This window comes from Caretta caretta, chromosome 2 (assembly GCF_965140235.1).
Source record: "Caretta caretta isolate rCarCar2 chromosome 2, rCarCar1.hap1, whole genome shotgun sequence".
NCBI lineage: Eukaryota > Metazoa > Chordata > Testudines > Cheloniidae > Caretta > Caretta caretta.
Window position 1 is genome coordinate 136,936,673 of NC_134207.1, and position 21,019 is coordinate 136,957,691.

The window sequence follows — 21,019 nt, forward strand, 5'->3', positions numbered from 1 at the left end:
CCACACTGGTGCAGGGGAGGCTTCTCTTCGTCCCACGTCTGGCCCCCTCCCCCAAGGGGCTGGGCACGGGTCTCGCTCACAATGCTCTCCACAAGGGACGCTTTGGAGCAGTGCGGCCGCAGGGTGTCCTGCCCTTGCTTTTGTGCAGGGAAGCACAGAGTGGGGATAGCGTGCAGGAAGCGGAGCTGCTTGGCCCTGTCCTGCACCTACTAGGAGTGGGGTTGCGGGAGAGAGAGAGCCTGTTCGGTCGGGACCTCCCCACCCCACCCAAACTGGCTCCAGGGCTCAGGTACTCCATGGGTTGGATAGGAAAAGCCCATACCACAGGGTCCTCCTGCACAGGCAGGGTTTGTAACTGGGACAGTGTCTGTGGGGAGAGGAGACCCTGTCCTGCGTGGGACAAACACCCCCTCTTGAGGGTCCCAGATAACATGGGAGAAATGCTAGGCAGAAAAGGAGAGAGGGTGACTTCTGCTGCTGCTGAGGGGAAGGACGGGGTGCAGTGGAGAGAGAAGGCTTAATGTGCCCCCCTCCTCTGTAAAGAACCCCAGGGCAGAAAGGGCCTCACCCTGCCCCTCCCAGAGATGCCCTCAGCTCCATCAGTTTCAGGGCACCATGGCAGTCAGGCCACCCCCGCAACATCATCAGGGGTCCAGGAGGCTGGAGCCCCCCTAACTCCGCCGAGAATGCCCTGCACCAGGCATGGCTGTGCCACACCCACCGGTGTCAGTGGGGCTCACGTAGCTGAGGACTGACAACTTAGTGAACCAATGGCACAGGGTGTTACAAGCCCCCCCGCCCCAGTCACTCTCCCTTTCCCTTGGGTCTCCCCTCACCAGTACTGTGGGAGCCTCAGGGCTCTCACACTCCTCGGAGGTGCTGCTGGCGCCTTGGGTGTAGATGGAGCTGCTGGTGCTAGAGCAGGTGTCAAGGTTCCTCCCCCACTCTGAACTCTAGGGTACAGATGTGGGGACCTGCATGAAAACCTCCTAAGCTTACTTTCACCAGCTTAGGTTAAAACTTCCCCAAGGTACAAATTAATTTTATCCTTTGTCCCTGGATCTCCACTGCCACCACCAAACTCTAACTGGGTTTACTGGGAAACGTAGTTTGGACACGTCTTTCCCCCCAAAATCCTCCCCACCCTTGCACCCCACTTCCTGGGACAGCTTTGGTAAAAATCCTCACCAATTTGCATAGGTGACCACAGACCCAAACCCTTGGATCTGAGAACAATGAAAAAGCATTCAGTTTTCTTACCAGAAGACTTTTAATAGAAGTAAAGAAATCACCTCTGTAAAATCAGGATGGTAGATACCTTAGAGGGTAATTAGATTCAAAACATAGAGAATCCCTCTAGGCAAAACCTTAAGTTACAAAAAAGACACACAGACAGAAATAGTCATTCTATTCAGCACAGTTCTTTTCTCAGCCATTTAAAGAAATCATAATCTAACACAAACCTAGCTAGATTACTTACTAAAGTTCTAAAACTCCATTCCTGGTCTATCCCCGGCAAAAGCAGCATACAGACAGACACAGACCCTTTGTTTTTCTCCCTCCTCCCAGCTTTTGAAAGTATCTTGTCTCCTCATTGGTCATTTTGGTCAGGTGCCAGCGAGGTTACCTTTAGCTTCTTAACCCTTTACAGGTGAGAGGATTTTTCCTCTGGCCAGGAGGGATTTTAAAGGGGTTTACCCTTCCCTTTATATTTATGACAGCAGGGGTCGCCCATCTCCTCCCCTAGGCAGGCTGGGGCCTCTTCAGTGGCCAGGCAGGGGGGTGGCTTCTCCTGGGCCCTGGCGCTGGGCTGCTGGATCTTCTGCTTCCTGGAGAGGAAGCTACAGAGCCCCCTTGCCAAGCTTCTGTCCCGTCCTGGCTCCCTCCTGCACAGATGCACCCTGGGCCACCTCCATTTTGCCCCAGAAGATGCCTCAGGGCCTCCTCTGGGAGCTGGTGTCTCCCTTCTCCAGAATGCCAGGCACATCCACCGCTTGGCCTGGCCACAAACTACTTCCCCTCCAGTGGGGACAGAGGGGCTGCTCTCCTCCTGGGGAAGCTGGCAGCTGCTTCCCACTGGCTCTGGAGTGAGCTGCACAGCCTTCTTCTGCAGCATTTGCCTGAGCCTCTCCATCATCGGCCTGAGCCTCTCCATCCTGGAACTGAGTGGGGAGAAGCCATGAGTCTGGGGTCAAGGCAGGCTCTCACTAACGGGCCTGTCTGCTCTGTCCCCCTGTTCCTCCCCCCTCACTGCACGCCCCACCATGGGGCACAGGGACTACAATCTACACATGCTGGCAGCAGCTCACAGCACAGGCTGCTCCCAAAGCTCCCTCTCCCTTCTGAGGCACTGTGACACAGGGGGAGTCTCATCCGTTCAGAGCAGTGGGGTTTTCAGACTGTTTCGACAAGCAGCTCCCTCCTCCCGCCCAGGCCACACGCCCTCCCTGGCTAGAGAAAGACCAGAACCCGGGAAGGAGTCTGAGTTTGCCCTGGGAACTTGTCCCCAGCTAAACTTCACAAGGTCCCAATCATATGAGGCATGAGTCCCCCTCAGTTCCCACAGAGTTCAGTGCAGTAGTGGGTGTTCAGCAGCTGCTGGGGTCTGACCCCCCAGAGACTCCTACAAGGGAAGAGCTGGGAGCTCTATTGCTGGGCTGGAGATGGCTCTGGAGAACACCCTGCAAGAAACACGCTGCCCAGGCCCAGAGCAAAGGGCTGCAGGGGGCTGTGTTAGCAAATCTAGTCTCACTGGGAGGAGATCCCCCCTCCTCCTCCCACCATTTCTGCCTCTCCCCAAGCAGAACGGGGAAGCCTCTGAGGAAATGCTACCTGCCACTCACTCGGTCTAGATGGCGCAGTGCTGGTTGGCAGATGCTCAGAGTTGATCTGTTCCTGGCCCTCTTCCTCGTTTTCCCGCACCAAATTGGGCTGAAAAGGGAGCTGCACAATGCCCTGCCAGCAGGGAGACCAACAGCGGCTGTGAAAACAAAATCATGTTTTATTGCCAAACGATGGATAAACTCAGGCTAGCAGCCAGGGTCCAGAACTCTGACATACTGCGGGCAGGACGCCTCCCATCTCAAGGTCTCCTAGCACCTCACACACATTCCTGAAGCCTGACAAGCCAAGGGCTGTAGGGGAGGGACTCCAACACCACTGATAGAAAACTGCGGCCTGGGCAGGGGAAGCCACTGCCTCAGGGTCACACTGGGAGTCAGTGACAGAGCCAGGGGTGGAGCCCAGGAGCCCTGTGTCAGGCCCCTACACTAACCACTAGAGGAATGTTCCTTTCCAGAGCTGGCAGTTGCAAGTAGGACCCTGTTCCCAGTCTCCCTGGCTCTGAGAGGGAGTGTGACCGGCTGGAGTGACCGAGGCAGGGGATTGGGAGTCAGGACTCCTGGCTTTCAGTGACCATTTTCCTATTGACCTATGGGACCTCGGACAAGCCATTCCCCCTCTCTGTGTTTCAGTCCCCAGCAGTAAAATGAGGATCTAATACTTACTCACTTATTGTAAACTGCTGAGATTTACCCAGGAAAAGTCGTTCTGTAAGTGCTATGCAGCACTGGACCCTCATCGGTCAGATCCAAATTCCTAGAGTTTAGATTTGGGCTTTCAGTTCAATCCTGTACAGAGTGAGGAGCCCAGCTCTAGACCTTGGATTGAGGATCAGCCCTTCTTGGTGGGAATTGAGCTAGGAGGCTTTTCCGTCCCTCGCCAGGTGGATTAACAATAGAGGGTTTTTAAAATATGAACCGGGTTTTTCAAATTAAACTCACCATGGGTTTTTTCATTAAAAATAAGCCTGCTTCAAATTCAATTTGAATTTGACAATCTATGTTAAAGCCTAAATTTATCATCTCTTAAAATAATTTCAAGAGACTAGAAAGAAATCCATCTTAAGTAGTACATGTTTCCTGCCAAGTTTTAAGGAGAGTCAAACGACTGAAGCACCCGGAAGCAGAGTTCGTGGAAGTGCTAGAACAGCTTTAGACAGCAGCAGCCCTTCCTGTGAAAGTGCAGAAGGAATAGTTTCTTCCTTTCAGTTTATTCATCTAGTTCAGTTCAATGACTAGTTAATTGAATTTGAAAAGAACACTGGGAGTTGACAAAGAAGGCAAACTTGTTTGCTTCCTTCAATCTAGGAATAAACACTGGGTGTGAGGGGATGAGATCAACCCATTGAAAAATCTGGAAGAACATGGTGACCAGAATGTATCAATTCAGTTCACTAACTACAGCTCATATTTCCTTTATTTAATAAGAAATCAGGTAGTTTTAAATGCAAAACATTTTTGATGAATGTTTTTTTCTTATGCTTCTCTTTCTGGCTCGGCCACAGCATTGCTGTGTAAACACCTCTTGCTCTTTCCCTCAGTTTCACCACCTCTGTTCGGGATAGAGACACTTCTCTAACTCCTAGCAGTAGTAAAAAGAAAAGGAGTGCTTGTGGCACCTTAGAGACTAACCAATTTATTTGAGCATGAGCTTTCGTGAGCTACAGCTCACGGCGAAAGCTCATGCTCAAATAAATTGGTTAGTCTCTAAGGTGCCACAAGTCCTCCTGTTCTTTTTGCGAATACAGATTAACACGGCTGTTACTCTGAAACCTGATTTAAGGAAGTATCTGCAGTTAGTGAAATGAACTGATTGCATCTGGTCATCGTGTCTCTCAGATTTTAGAACTAATAGGTCTGACCCCGTCACGTCTAGTATTTATTTATAGACTGGAAGAGGAAAACAAGCTTTCCTTCTTTTTCCACTCCCAGTCAGTTTCTGAAATTGGAATGAAATTGTTATTGAACAGAACTAGCTGAATCAACTTAAATTAAAAAAATATTCTTTCTGTGCCTGCAGAAGAGGCTACTGCTGTCAAAAGCTGGTTTACCATTTCAATAAACTCTGGTTCCAGCCAAAGACTTTCATGAGTTCAGTGGTTTGATTACCATTAAAACTTGGCAGCAACCATGGACTTGTCAATATTTATTACTTAATTTAAATGACTTTACTAAGCTATTGCAAGTTTAGGCATTAACATGGGTTTTCATAATTTCAAATTTAATCTCCAATAGATTTGTTTTTCAAAAAATAAATAAAAAATAAAATAAATAAAAATAAATAATTTAAATAAAAATAATCCAATTTAACTTTTAAAAAATCCCTTTTTGGGTTTCTTGGTTTTGAAACAAGCATTGATTTTTATTCACCTTGATTTTAGGAGAACTACTACATTCATGAGAATCATAAACTGCTCATATGCCATTGAAGGAGAGAAGGCAGCAAAAGTCATCATATCAATAATTTGTTATGAATTATTGACTCAGTCTTAAAAGAGACTAACTAGAGGGTTGGACACTTGTTTGTTTATGTAGGGCCAGTTTCTACCTCTGAACCAGTAGCAATTGCACTGGATAATGCTGTAAAACCTACATTTTATTGTCAAATCGTCTAAGCCATTCCTCTTCTGCTCTTCTTGGTTTATAAGTTTCAGATCAACAAAAACTTCCCCTTGACAGTCAGTCACTGCCCATGTGGCTCTGCAGGCAGAGTAACCTGAGCAGTAACATTGTGACATCCAAGGTAATTCAGCCACCCATCACTCACTCGCTCCAATAACCCTGACCTTAAATCCTAACCCTGCGGCCTCTGCCTTGGTCATCTCTCCTATTGAAACCTGCAGGATCATTTGCTGATTCCTTTTAACCAATGGGGTTTAATGATGCAAATCATCTGCACAGGATTAGCATTGACTGGCTAAGTTAACTCTGATGTCACAATGTGCCTCTACCTGCAGCACCAACTAAATGGGCACAGTGTGGAAATCAAGCTTTCCTGGTGGTAGTGGTTTCCAGTTGTCACTAAAATCAACAAAAAGAAAATCAAGTGACTTCAAGTGAGCTGTAGCTCACGAAAGCTTATGCTCAAATAAATTGGTTAGTCTCTAAGGTGTCACAAGTCCTCCTTTTCTTTTTGCGGATACAGACTAACACGGCTGCTACTCTGAAATAAAATCAACAAGGTTCTTTCCACCAATGCCTAGAAATTCCCTGAAATTTTGGAATCAATACAACGTAGTCTTCAAAAATTACCGCATTACAGACTGACAAAGAAATGCCATTGAATTGTGCTTTAGACCTCACTGCTCTCAGCCAACAATGACTTGAATCTCCTCCCTTTTAACTCAGTAATAACCCCCAGCTCACCCAATCAGCATGGAGACTCTCACGGACTGGAGGCTGAGCATTCTCAACAGATGGCCAAAAGAAAGCACTAGTCATGACAGGAGATCACTCTGGTGGAGATCTCTGTCAGTGCACTATTCCACCCCACCTCTTTGGGAGGGCCTCCTACAATGATAGCTGGAGAACAGCCCCACCTGCCTCAGGAAGAAGAGCAGCAGAGAGAAATGGAACAAGAGAAGAGAAAAGAAAAGACATGAGGAAGGGCGGAAAAGAGAAGCAAAAAATGGACAAATTCCAAACGCCTCAGTGAGTCATAGATTTCAAGGTCAGAAAGATCCACTCTGACCATTTAGTCTGTATAACATGGGCCATAGAACTTCCCTTAAAATAATTCCTGTTTGAATTAGAGCGCATATTGTAGAAAAACAGCTCAACTTGATTTTAAAAATGCTAGTTGTGGAGGATCCATCACAACCCTGGATTAATTACTTCAAACGCTGACTGTTAAAAATGTTTGCCTTATTTCCAGTCTGAATTTGTCTAGCTTCAGCTCGCAGCCATTGGATCTTGTTATACCTTTGTCTGCTCAAATGAAGAGCCCATGAGCAAATAGTTGTTCTCTGATGCTCATCATCTTTTAACCCTCTCTTTGTTAAGCTAAATAGATTGAGCTCCTTGAACCTATCTTTATAAGGCATGTTTTCTAATCCTTTAATCTTTCTTGTGGCTCTTCTCTGAACCCTCTCAAATTAATCAGCATCTGTCTCAAATTGTGGACACCAGAACTGGACACAATATTCCAGTAGTGGTTGCACCAGTGCCCAGTACAGAGATACAGAACCTCTCTACTTCTACCGGAGATTCCGCTATGGATGGGTCCCAGGGTCGCATTTGCCCTTTTGGCCAAAGTGTCTCAGTGGGAGCTCATGGTCAGTTGATCATCCACCATGACCTCAAGTCTTTTTCAGGGTTACTGTTTCCCATGATAGAGTGCCCCCAGGACAGAGTCCTCCTCTTGTACATATAGCCGATATTTTTTGTTCCTAAAGGGAAACTTTACATTTGGACATACTAAAATATATGTTATTTGCTTGTGCTCCGGTAACTAAGCAATCAAGATGGCTCCATATGAGTGACGTCTTCTTCATTGTTTACCACTCCCCCGATCTTTCTGTCATCGACAGATTTTACAGTGATGATTGTATATTTGCTTCCAAGTCACTGATCAAAATTTTAAGTACTGTACATCCAAGAACCAATCTCTGCAGGACCCTACTAGAAAGACACCCGCTCGATAATTATTCCTTATTTAAGATTAGATTTTGAGACCTATTAGGTAGCCCGTTACTAAGGGGCAGAGTCTGAGTTGGGACATTTTTCTGACAACTTTACTTGTGTTTTCCGAACCTAGAACTCGGTGGCAACGTATGGATCAGGCTGAATTGGTTCCAACCCACACTGAGAATCTTACCTTCTGCACAGGGGATATCTGCTTTCTGCAAAATCAACACCGAAAGGAGAAACACTTCCAAAGAAGCTCCTCCTTAGCACTCAGGTGCGTGACCACAAATCCTCTCTTAGTCCCCTAGGAGAGACTGCGAGAAGGAGGCTTGCTGCAGCAAGTCTACAGGGGTCTCCCAGGTTCCCCCGGCCCTGCATCCCTGTCCTGCCTGGCTGATGTCAAGGGAGCTTTGTGAGGTCACAGCCTCCTCACCAACTCTGCCCAATAGGCTGAGTTCCTGCCAAAGGCCCTTGTGAAGTCACTGCCACACCCACCTCTCCCTTGCAGGGCTGATGTCTGCCCCTGGACAGCCAGGTTGGATGTTTGAGCTGCTCCCCCGATCACCCCACTTGCTCACTCTTGATTCTGGGGAACAAGCAGGCTTTCCAGTAAAACAGCAGAATCTGTTCCTCATCCCGCACTGAGTTTTTCATAGATTTGTAGGCCATTAGATCTCCTAATCCAGCCTCTATTTCACAAGTCATGAAATTTCAGACACTTACCCATATGAAGCTCAATTCGTTGTGTTTCACTGAAACCCACCTTCCAGAAAGACAACCAGTTGTGATGTGAGGCCATCAGGAAACAGAGACTCCACCTCTTCCCTTGGTAATTTGTTCCATTGGTTTGTCTCCGTCACTGTCAAAAATTCTTGCCTCACTTCTAATTTGAATTTCTCTGGCTTCAGCTGACAGCCGTTGCTTCTTGTTGTGCCTTTCTTGGCTAGATTGAAGAGCATTTTGGTACTCATTATTTTCTCTCCATGAAAGGAGTTCTACACAGAAATAAAGTCATCTCTCAACCTACTTCTATAGCTAGGCCCCTACCAATTATAAAGGACAGTGAAATTAGCCCTGCCCTGTGAAATCCCATCTTCCTGTGCCGGCTTGGAGCATCCCGCTAGTCCGCTGGGCTGGGGACAGGACAAGATTTTCCCCTGCACAATTGCTCTCGGTGGGGCTATCAGACTCACCTGTAGACGCAGCGCATTAGTGAGGTTGGTACACCCTCAGATTTGTGCTGCAGCAGCCCCGGAGTTGGGCTCAGGGCTTTGGCCCTGGCAGCTTCTGCCCAGGCTTGGGGATTCTGCCCCCACCCCCACCTGCTCCTGTTCCGGCCAGGGCTCTGGGTGCCCAGGCTCAGGGCTTCTGGCCCCTGAGGCTGCAGCCAGGGTTTGGGGCACCCAGACTCATATCTTGAGCTCCCGAAAACTCCAGCCACGTGCCTGGGCTTCGGGCTTCTGCCTCTCCCCTACACACACACACACTCCTGCCAGGGATCTGAGCACCTGGGCTCAGGGCTTCTGCCCGGCAGCTGCAGTGGCGGCTCGAGGCTTCAGCCCCCGCGGCTGGAGCCAGAACTTGAGGCACTCAGCTCCGCAGCTGCAGCGGGGACTGGGGTGCCGGGCTTGAGGCTTCCACCCTCCAATTCTCTTCTGCCAGGGCTCTGGCTGCCCAGGCTCGGGGCTTACTCCCCCTGTGGCTCCTGCTGGGGCTCAGGTGCCTATTTTTCTGGGGCCCCCAAAATTGGCCAGGGCCCCTGCATTAATCTGCCAGGGAACCAGTAGCTGAGGTACTCCCACCAGCTGGGACCCACCTCCACATCCGGGAGCCTCCTCTCCCTTCAGGAAGGTTAGTGGCTGCTGCCTTCAGAGTCCAGCACTGAAGGCAGCACAGAAGTGAGGGGGGAAATGCTGCGACACCTCCCCCAAACAACTTTTGACCTCCCCGCATTATCCCATTTTGGGTCAGGACTCCCATGGTTTCAGCACTGTGAAATTTCAGACCTAAACATCTGAAATGGTGAAATTGACTAATTTAAACCCTCTGCCCGTGAAATTGACCAAAATGGTCCGTGAATTTGGTAGGACCCTAGTTATTATGGATGCCCTAGCAGCTTTGCACTCCCAGTTCACCTGAAAGACCATTGACAATTCATGCTACATGAGAAATTTCCTAGAATAAACTACCAGGTTGGGAAAAAATGAAGGAAATCAACCAAAGCCTAAGCTAGGATGGAGAGCATTCATCCAAGCAGTGTTTCAACCCCTCCCCTCCCACCTGTCTGCCTGCCGTGAAATGGGGGGATACAGAGGGGCATGGATTTCTGTTTGTGAACTTTCTAAAGACTAGGAGTACTTGTGGCACCTTAGAGACGAACACATTTATTTAGTCTCTAAGGTGCCACAAGTCATCCTTTTCTTTTTGCGAATACAGACCAACACGGCTGCTACTCTGAAACCTTTCTAAAGACTGTAGGCTTCAGCACCAACCATACAGCCCAGACTCTGAATTCTTGAAAAAACATCCATTTTGGATTGTGCACAGCAGAGGCTGCTTGAAGGGGAGGGGAATGTGGAGGAGGGAGGGTGAGGGGACAGGCTGGGCAAATGGCATGGCGTCTGCACTATATCACAGACACACACACAACGATGCATGGAATATTATCCAGGACAGTAAATTATTTGGCCATAATTTACAAAGTCCTGAGTTTTGAAAGTACAATTTATCCAGAAAAAAAATCGGGGTGGGGAGTAGGAGAGTTGCAGTTACCAGCCTGGACTTCCAGTCTCTGGCCAGGCGCATCCCCCTCTTTAGGGTTTTCACCAGTGTCTTCTCCAAACTGCTCCTTCTGATATAATTCGACGACCACGTCCTGGCCTTCAGAGTCATTTGCAGGATCTTCATTGTTCCCAGCTGCAGCACCCCCCTCATTATCCTGTCTGATAATGAGCCCACTGTGGTTCAGCAAAATGGCATGTGTCATAATAGGCCCTCTGCTGAGAGCCCTCGATGTAGGGATAATACTCCCTTTTTCTTTTTTTTAATAAGTTCTTTCCCTTGTTTCCTATGAGTTGCCCTGTGTAACCGTTGGTTGTCCTATGATATCTATTCTGCCTCATAACAGAGCGAGAGAGAAACCCCACCCTTTTTGGTGCCACGTGCCACGCAGGAAGTGGGCTGTGTGCAGAAAGTCAGTTGGCTGTCAATGGACTGGCAGTTGGCTGACAGTTTGTTGCTCGCAGCTCAGGGACAGCTTAGGCGGAGCAATCAAGGTGCTGCTGTCTATTCGACCACTTCAGAGACAGAGGAGGTTCTTGAATTGTCCTTACCCACGCACACTGCCCGTTATAGCGGCAGCATACCGCACTCACTCTGCCCAGCGGGGGTAATTTGCTCGAACTCTTGAAGATGAGCAGCAGAGGAGGAGAGACGTATCTTGTGAAGGGATCTTACCTTTCCCCCCCACTCTTCTCTTTCTCTCCTCTTTTATTCCGGCCACTATCATTTGCTTGTTAGGGACTTGGCAACTGCCAAACTTATTATCTTTGTAATTAAGGTGTTATTAAGGCCTCTGCAAGTGCCGCAAATGTGGCCAACCCAGTGCGCTTGCTGCTATCAGTGTGGACAGACTGCAGCGCTTTCCCTACTGCGCTTTATGAAGGTGGGTTTAACTCACAGCGCTCTACATCTGCAAGTGTAGCCATGCCCTAAGAGTAAAGTGTGTATGTTTAAGAAGTTATTTTACAAATCCTGTGGTTCCTCCCTTTAACTGCTCTGTGGTCCCTGAGGGGCTAAACTGGAAAGAGAAGTAAACAGAGATGAAGGGGGAATCTGGGAAAATGTGGAAAGTGCCTGGAGAGCCTTGGGATGTCCCAGCACTGGCTTTAGTTGCAGTCTCAAAGACAGACAGTCCCAGTTGTCCCTCTCCCATCTCCTCATCTGGTCTGTCTCTCTCCAGCATCCTGGCCTCCTGTACCAATCTAACTCCCCAGGCTCCTCATCCATTCGCAATCTCCAGCCCCAGCTCCTGCTTTCAATCTCTTTGCCCAGCCAGTCCCAGTTCTCCAGAATCCCAGCTCTTCATCAGATCCATCTGCCATTCCCCCTCACCTCCTTTCTGGTCATGGTATATGGAGGTACCAATGACATAGGGAAGGATAGGAGAGAGGTCTTGGAGGCCAAATTTAGGTTGCTGGGGAAGAGATTGAAGTCCAGGACCTCCATGATAGCTTTCTCTGAAATGCTATCAGTTCCGCACGCAGGGCCAGCTAGACAGGCAGAACTGCAGGTTCTCAATGCATGGGTGAGACAATGATGTAGGGAGGAGAAGTTTAGATTTATTAGGAACTGAGGAATCTTTTGGGAAAGGGGCAGCCTAAACAGAAAGGATGGGCTCCGCCTAAACCAAAGTGGAACCACATTGCTGGCACTTAAAATTAAAAACGTCGTAGAGTAGTTTTTAAACTAAGGGCTGGGGAAAGCTGACATATGTGGAGGAGAATGTGGTTCGAACAGAGACATCTCTTAGGGGAGGATCTATTAATGGAGATTCTTTGTGTTCTAGTAAGGAGGAGAGGATGGACGATAAAATACTGCTAGGATTGGATGAGAAACAATCAAATGAAAAAGAGTCCCATTCATTTACATCACAAAATGGCAGACAGCTGAAAAGTAACAATTTTAAGTGCTTATATACAAATGGTAGAAGTCTAAATAATAAGACTGCTGAACAAGAGTGCCTCATATTAAATGAGGATATTGATACAGTAGACATCACAGAAACTTGGTGGAATGAGGATAATCAATGGGACACAGTAATACCAGGCTACAAAATATATCGGAAGGACAGAACAGGCCGTGCTGGTGGGGGAGTGGCACTATATGTGAAAGAAAAAATAGAATCAAATGAAGTAAAAAGCTTAAATGAACCAAACTATACCATACAATCTCTATGGATAGTTATTCTATGCTTGAACAATAAGAATATAGCGGTGGGGATATACTACAGACCACCTAACCGGGATGGTGATAGTGACCGTGAAATGCTCAGGGAGATTAGAAAGGCTACAAAAATAAAAAACTCAATAATAATGGGGCATTTCAACTATACTGACGGGATACATGTCACCTCAGGACTGGATGCAGAGAGAGTTTCTTGACACCTTAAATGACTGCTTCTTGGAGCAGCTGGTCTTGGAACCCACAAAAAGAGAGGCAATTCTTGATTTAGTCCTAAGTGGAGCACAGGATCTGGTCCAAGAGATGAATATAGCTGAACCGCTTGGTAATAGTGACCATAATATAATTAGATTTAACATCCTCGTTGCAGGGAAAACACCACAGCAGCCCAACAGAATAGCACTTAATTTTGGAAAGAGGAACTTCACAAAAATGAGGAAGTTAGTTGAACAGAAATTAAAAGGTACAGTGCCAAAAGTGAAATCCCTGCAAGCTGCAGGGAAACTTTTTAAAACCCATAATAGAGGCTCAACTTAAACGTATACCCCAAATTAAAAAACATAGTAAGAGAACCAAAAACATGCCACCGTGGCTAAACAACAAAGTAAAAGAAGCAGCGAGAGGCAAAAAGGCACCCTTTAAAAAGTGGAAGTTAAATCCTAGGGAGGAAAATAGAAAGGAGCATAAACTCTGGCAAATGAAGTGTAACACTATAATGAGGAAGGCCAAGAAAGAATTTGAAGAACAGCTAGCCAAAGACTCAAAAAGTAACAGCATTTTCTTTTTAAAGTACATCAGAAGCAGGAAGTCTGCTAAACCACTAATGGGGCCATGGACAATCGAGATGCAAAAGGAGCACTCAAGGACCATAAGGCCATTGCAGAGAAATGAAATTAATTCTTTGTATCGGTCTTCATGGCTAAGGATGTGCGGGAGATTCCCAAATCTGAGCCATTCTTTATGGTGACATATCTGAGGAACTCTCCCAGATTGAGATGTCATTAGAGGAGGTTTTGGAACAAATTGATAAATTATACTGTAATAAGTCACCAGGACCAGATGTTATTCACCCAAGAGTTCTGAAGGAACTCAAATGTGAAATGACAGAACTGCTAACTGTGGGAGATTAAATCAGCTGCTTTACCAGATGACTGGAGGATAGCTAATGTGATGCCAATTTTTAAAAAAGCTCCAGAGGTGATCCTGGCAATTACAGGTTGGGAAGCCAAACTTCAGTACCAGGCAAACTGGTTGAAACTATAGTAAAGAACAGAATTATCAGATACATAAATGAACATGATTTGTTGGGGAAGAATCAACATGTTTTTTGTAAAGGGAAATCATGCCTCACCAATTTACTAGTATTCTCTGAGAGGGTCAACAAGCATGTGGACCATGATCCAGTGGATATAGCGTACTTAGATTTTCAGAAAGTCTTTGACAAGGACCCTCACCAAAGGCTCTTAAACAAAGTTAGCTGTTATGGGATAAGAGGGAAGGTCCTTTCATGGATCGGTAATTGGTAAAAAGATAGGAAACAAAGGATAGGAATAAATGGTCGGTTTTCAGAACGGAGAGAGGTAAATAGCGGTGTCCCCCAGGGGTCTGTTCTGGGACCAGTCCTATTCAACATATTCATAAATGATCTGGAAAAAAAGGGTAAACAGTGAGGTGGCAAAATTCGCAGATAATACAAAACTACTCAAGAAAGTTAAGTCCAAAGCAGACTGTGAAGAGCAACAAAGCGATCTCAGAAAACTGGGTGACTGGGCTACAAAAATGGCAGATGAAATTCAGTGTTGATAAATGCAAAGTAATGCACTTTAGAAAACATAATCCCAACTGTACATATAAAATAATGGGGTCTGAATTAGCTGTTACCACTCAAGAGAGAGATCTTGGAGTCATTGTGGATAGTTCTCTGAAAACATCCACCCAATGTTCAGCGGCAGTCAAAAAAGAGAACAGAATGTTGGGAACCATTAAGAAGTGGCTAGATAATAAGACAGAAAATATCATATTGCCTCTATATAAATCTATGTTACACTCACATCTTGAATACTGCGTGCAGATGTGGTTACCCCATCTCAAAAAATATATATTGGAATTGGAAAAGGCACAGAAAAGAGCAATAAAAATGATTAAGGGTATGCAAGAGCTTCCATATGAGGAGCAATTAATAAGACTGGGACTTTTCAGCTGTGAAAATAGACAACTAAGGGGGGCTATGATAGAGGTCTATAAAATCATGACTGGTGTGGAGCAAGTAAATAAGGAAGCGTAATTTACTCTTTCTCATAACACGAGAACTAGGGGTCACCGCCTGAAATTAAAAGGCAGCAGGTTTAAAACAAACAAAAGAAAGTATTTCTTCACACCATGCACAGTCAACCTGTGGAACTCTTTGACAGAGGATGTTATGAAGGTCAAGACTACAATAGGGTTCAAAAAAGGACTAGATAAATTCATGGAGGATAGGTCTACCAATGGCTATTAGCCAGGATTGGCAGGGATGGTGTCCCTAGTCTCTGTTTGCCAGAAGCTGGAAATGGGCAGCAGAGGATGGATCACTTGATGATTACCTGCTCTGTTCATTCCCTCTGAAGCACTTGGCACTGGCCGTTGTCCAAAGATAGGCTACTGGGCTAGATCAACCTTTGGTCTGACCCACTATGGTCGTTCTTATGTTCTTCCACTCACCCCACTGGTTCTCACTCCTCTCTGCTCTCTGGCTGCAAGTCTCCTTGCTCACTCAGGTCTACTCTCCGCCCTCCCCTCAACTCCAAATGCCAGTTTCTTTCACCTCCTGCCAGCTTCCAGCATCCCTTAGGCTTTTTCTCCCAACCTACTCACCCCTGTCCCCTAGTCTCTGCATTTGAATCTAGTACTTCCTCGTCCGGGCCCAGTGGGATGGGGGAGGTGGGTAATTGAGAGCACAGGAGAGACAGGCTCTCTGCTCTCAGTTCAGGTATCTGGACCCAGCACAGACCGCAGCAGCTGAGAGCTGCAATTGTAGGGAAAGTCCTGCTCAGCCCCAGGCTGGAGCATGCCAGTGCAGACACAATTGCCAGGGGGAATGGAGCTGCTAACCTCAAAGAAGCCTCTATTGGGTCTGTGTGAACTCTGACTTTTCAAAGACTTCTCATTTGGTCAATTTAGGTAGATTGTCGGAGACAGCAAAAGCCGCATCCCTGGCACAAAGGCCACCTCCTTGGGAAATTTCAAGTCCCTGCTCCAAAGCCTGGGGGCACTAGAGCTTTTCAAAGGAAATGTCATCAGAAGTGTTTAGCATTGGTAAGCACTGTCTACACAGACTAAGGCCAGAAGGGACCACTGTGGTCATCTCGTCCCCGCCTATAACAGACCCATAACATCTGGCCTAGCCTCATTCTCACTAACAGCTGAATGACTTTGACTGAATGTTTCAGGAAATATTCAGCCTCAAGGCAGACACCCAGCATGGGAAATTTCAGCCCAGCCAGTTACAGTTTGACAATGTTATAAGCAACTGAAAACAAAGGCGTATCGTGGGAAGCACTGGGCAACCTTAATAACAGGCAGTGCTGGCAGCGCCCCCTATAATGTGAGGCACTCACAGCTGGCTGGAGCGATGGGATGTCAGTCAGGGCCAGCAAAGGTGAGGATGTCAGAAATCCTCCTGATTTGAATTCACACGCCAGAAATCTTCTTTGCAGCACCCCACAGCCCCTCCCCGACTTCAAAAACAACTTTTGACACCTAGCTCCAGGGTCTGACCCCTCCAGGTGCTTGGCTCAAAGGGCTGAGCAAGCCAATCCCCATGGGGTGCAATGGAAGTCGGGGCGCTGAACACCTGCCATGACTCGGCCTTTGGTATGTCATACAGCCAGTCGGTGGAAACCCTACCACACTCTGCCAGTTCAGCCCGGCCACAAGCAGGGGTGACCCCTGTTACCTGCTCGTGGATTGGCTACTGCTTACACCTGGATTGAAGTTGGTCTTTTATGTTAGCTCTGTTTTCTTTGTACCAGCTTGTGCCATCAGATTTTTTGCTGCCTGCCCAAGGTAAATAAGATGCGAGAGCAGAATCATGTCCAGAGTCCAAAAAACAGCAATTAATCCAGAAACAATAAATTAATTATAAAATGCTGTTAATACCTGGAGTGACCCCACCAGGAAGCCAAATAGCCTGAAGACAAACCACGGAGCAGGTACTTTAGGAATGATTCTTTAGAGTTGGTATTCTAAAGGCTGGTGCCGGTGTCAGGAAGGGCAGGGCGAGTCACTTCTCTCCCCAACCTGCCTAAACACCCACTGTAACCCCTTTGGGGTTTAGAGAGCATGGCCCCTTTAAATCTTTTCCCAGGGGACGGGGAGTTGATTGTTCTATGAGGAGAAAGTCCTGTTGGGAGGGCAGGGGAGCGGGGGGGTGTCAGAAAGGTGCACGGGACTGTGTGTGTGTCACCTCTCTCAATGTGAACCCTAAAGTCTAAAAGATAAGAAGGGAAATAAAAGGAATCCAACGACTCAGTGTTTCTTTTTAACAGGGGCTCAGTCAACTTGATGTTAATTTTAACATTTGTACTGCATCGTTCTGATTGATTGCAGCTGAACTTGCTTGAATACGAGTAATTTTACCAGGTGTCCCGTATTCAGCATAGGGAAATATGGTCACCCTAAATAAGAGGGAGGCTGTTAGCTTGTTACGTGGGGAGGCTGTCACTCTGTGTGGCTTTGCAGAGAGTGACAGAAGAGGGCACCAGAGAGGTTCGTTGAGGAAACTTGACTGGCACTGAACACAACCTGGAGCACCCAAGATGCACCACTGGACTGGAACTTTGCTCAAGACTCCTGAACTCTGTGTGTAGACACATTACTCGGTGTCAGCCCTTTCAGACTGTGCTACCACTGGGCCTGTGGGGCCTGCTGTTGAATGTAACCCTGTTTTTGACCCGCTCCCCATAGCTTTCCCCCTGTTGTTTTTCTCCTTTCATCCCTCTCTAAATAAATATTTCCCTTTCCTGTATTCATTGTACTCTTCTGGTTCACACTGGGGACAGGTGTCTCTGGGGGGGAAGGGGCTGTCCCTGATGCATTCCTGCACGTGCCTTTTCTTGGCCATAGCTACCTGCAGAGCAGACTCTATGTTGGCCACGAGGGCGCTAAAGTTACACAACAAAAAAACAGGAGAGAAATTTCTCTCTAAAGATCAAAAAATAACAAAGAAGGAAGAACCCAGAACCACTGGAACTACAACCAAAAGGCTAGAAATCCCCTTGAAAAGGAACTAACGATGAGTTTATATAAAGCAGGAGGGGCAGGGTAATTGGTGGTTGAAGGCAGGAGGGCACTGTCTGTCCCTTATTTCTCTGATGCTCCCACCTGGGAACTGTTCTTAAACATTTACAAATATTCCTTTTCTCTCTCTTGGTGCTTCTGAGTGCACGCCAGAAGCACTTCAACTCAGAAATGGGATTCTGGCTGAAACACCTTTTGGGTAAATCAATAAATCAGACATTGTTCTTCAATGGAGGGAAGGGATCTTCTTATTGAGCATGAGAGACTATTAAGGGTATTGAAAAGGCTGCACATTTGCTTCATTTACTTCAAGGAGCAACATGCCCTATATCTGGCCACTACCCTACATTTAGCTATATGCAGGACTAAGCTCTTATAATGACAAGCACGGGGTGACTGGCCCCTTTAAAAAGAAGCTGTGCCCAGTGCCACTGTGACTGAACCTGCTGCCCAACTGGGCTTAAAGAAAGGCACCTGAGGAAGTGGTGGCAGAGAGTTAGAGGCTCCTACAGATGAGTTTGATACCCCAGGGGAACAAAACTTCAGCCAGGTAGGGCTGGAAATGGCCTCCTAAAAAGAACAAGGGGCCAGGAAGAAGAGAAACTTTGGCTTTCTTCCTTGATGGCCGCGAGCCTATGTAGGTTTTTATACCATGCTAATCACCACAGTGTCTGAGCACCTTCCAGTAGTGCATTAAGGACCGTAACCACACGTGTGTCGAGTTGGGGTAGTGCCTTGTTTAAAAATAGAAAATACTTGTAGCTATCCATTGATATGAGAAAAGGTTGCTTTCTTCAGTGTTGATTGGACGATTGCGGGTTTGAAGAAGGAAGGGCAGACTCGGCTCTCAGACCCAGCAGGGTTGAACACTCAGCATATAGGGACAGTTGATATAAGAAGTGCTTGTTGCACAGCCAACAATCCAGAATCTTGCTAAAGTTCTAAGTTCTGCATATTGATCACCCACACAGAGAGAAGCAACACGAAAATCATTCCGGTTGCAAAGTCAAGCACTCAAAAGTTGGGAAATGCCAGACACAAGGCGGCCACTGCAGCAGGTGACTTTAACAGTCCAGTCATGCAAGTCATGCCCCCAGGTTTCAATAATACCAACTCTATCAAATGTAGTTATCAATGAGAACGTTGAGTTCCTCCTGCTTCTTACCCAGTCTCCTAGCAATGGTGCATAAACAATTCAGTTTCTTCTCTTCACATTTCTTTACCACCTCTAGTCAATATCTTCCCAATACCCTGAGTTAGAACCCCATTTGACAGCTGAGTACCCTCCCTTTGTACTGTTAGAGGAATGTCCTCCTAGCTGCGTCACTAATCTCCAAACCGTGAGATTATCCCCCAATTCTGAGATGCAGCCTGCCCCATTGGCACAGCCCCTCTCTCACTGGAACATGTCACTATAGCCCTGAGGCTGCAGTACAACCCTGGAGCAGCTTAGCTCCACTCCCCGGCTTGTGGTGGAGGAACCCATTCCCTGAGAGTTTCTGTGAGCCAAGCCCTGCGGGGATGGGGGAGGGAAGGTTGGCTCATCACAGGCTCAATACACTCTGAAAGGGGCCTAAGAGAGCAATGCTCATCAATGATATTTGGCCATCACCCCACAACAGCGCTAACAGCATTCTGAGGTTGAGTGTCATGCATGCTGTGTACAGTACACCATGGCATTTCACTGAGAGCAAGGATGGGTTATCTGTAGCCAGGGAGAAATTCACAGGGTCAGACGCTTCCCTCCATTGGCAGTGTAGGGGGAGAAAGACAACGACTCTGCATCTGCAGTAGCACGGGATTGCTGGCTTTGCAGCATGCACTGTAACGGGTCTCTCCACTCACCGCTAGTCAGGCACCTCGCCCTGGCCGTTCTGGTGAATTTCCCTCCCCGCTGCCAGCCATCCAAACTGCAGCTGCTGAGATGATCTTCCTCTCCTGGTACTGTCTTCCCCACTTTCCCAAGTCTGACTCTGGCTGCCCTTTTTCCATGTCCAGTTTGGACTTCTCCTTCTTACCTCCAAAGCTCCCTATGCAAACATCTCCCTGTGTAAAAATATCTCCACCTCAGTCATCTGCTCCTCCCCTCCCACTCCCACCTTACAGACCCTTCTTCCTGCAGCATCCTGCTGCTACTGGGAAGGACCCAGCAACCTCCGCTCAGGCTCCCCTTTCTATTCATTCCATCAGACTCACCCGGTACCTCTCCTACACTCCTAGAGTGACCCCTTTAGCTTGAGTGAGAGGGCCTTGTGCTGATGGACCCTGGTTCAATCCACACCAATGCCTGTGGTGTCTGTATGTGGCCAGGGTTTTACTTACCTGTCATTGTAGGTTGTTCAGCCCATTCCCAGCCATCTGTGGTACATCTTTTGCTTCTTGCCATCTCTGTGATGTCGGTCCTTCATCTGTACAAGGACACAGCATATCAAGGCCAATCCAGCAGCTCCCATCCGGTCTTCACCTCCATGAGAGACAGCGCATCCCAGCCTGACCACAGAAAGACAGGGTGGTGTTCTTCAGGGGAACCTGCTGGAGCTCCAGTCTCCCCTGATCCACCTCACCCCCACACACTTAGGGTTTTCAGAAGATACTGCTAATCTCAGCTATACAAAGCAGCTAAAATGAGGTCAGTGTGGGTGGATTTACTGAATAGACTGGTTCTAAGAGAAGAGGAGATTCCTTCTCTGCTCTCATGAGATTCCCATAGGAAAAGTATCTGATGACAGGGTGGGGACAATACAAGCCCTCAGCCCCTGGAAAGCTAGGAAATCAGGACTCTGGGAGTAAAGGGTTGTCTCTGTCCTGCTGGAGGGAGCAGAGCTGGAGACCAGAAAGGGCACTGGTGTAATTGTATGAAAGACAGTGACCTCTACCTGTGAAGGTGGCTGAAGCTTCTTGCAAGCAATAGAGTCCAGGATCCTTACGCCTCCTTTGGCGATGCTTTTCCTAGGAATAAAATCAACACAGTACAATGAGAACAATGTCTGAGTGCCAGGGCTGGGATCCAGGGATAAGGGCTGCTCTCAGCCAGGCTGCGTACCAGGAACTGGATCTTTGTCCCAAGAGCTGCAATCACCCAGATGAGTGAGTAGTTCCTACCTCTGTGAGGGGGGTGTGGTTTTCCATCTAAGCATCACTGAGAGCCAGCTCCTGTCAGTTTGACAGGATGCGGTCATTGCTCCCCAAGCTGGGCCAGCTGCAGGCTGCATTGATGTAGGAGGCATGGACAGATCCCAAAGCCTGGAAGACAGAGAAGGGAGGAAGCCCCTGCTCATTTACCGTTCAAGGAAGGGAGAGGAGAATGAAGGGCA

General features: G+C 47.5%; 1 long non-coding RNA gene across 1 annotated transcript; it reads right to left on the bottom strand.

The window, feature by feature from the left end:
- Positions 1-1,437: 1,437 nt before the first annotated feature.
- LOC142070828 (uncharacterized) lies at positions 1,438-20,808 on the bottom strand. Its single transcript, XR_012666750.1, has 6 exons — positions 20,749-20,808; positions 20,582-20,654; positions 20,028-20,195; positions 8,230-8,409; positions 2,844-2,980; positions 1,438-2,162 (listed from the first exon to the last, which is right to left on the bottom strand). It is a non-coding gene; the product is annotated as an uncharacterized LOC142070828 (long non-coding RNA).
- Between the last annotated feature and the right edge of the window lie 211 nt (positions 20,809-21,019).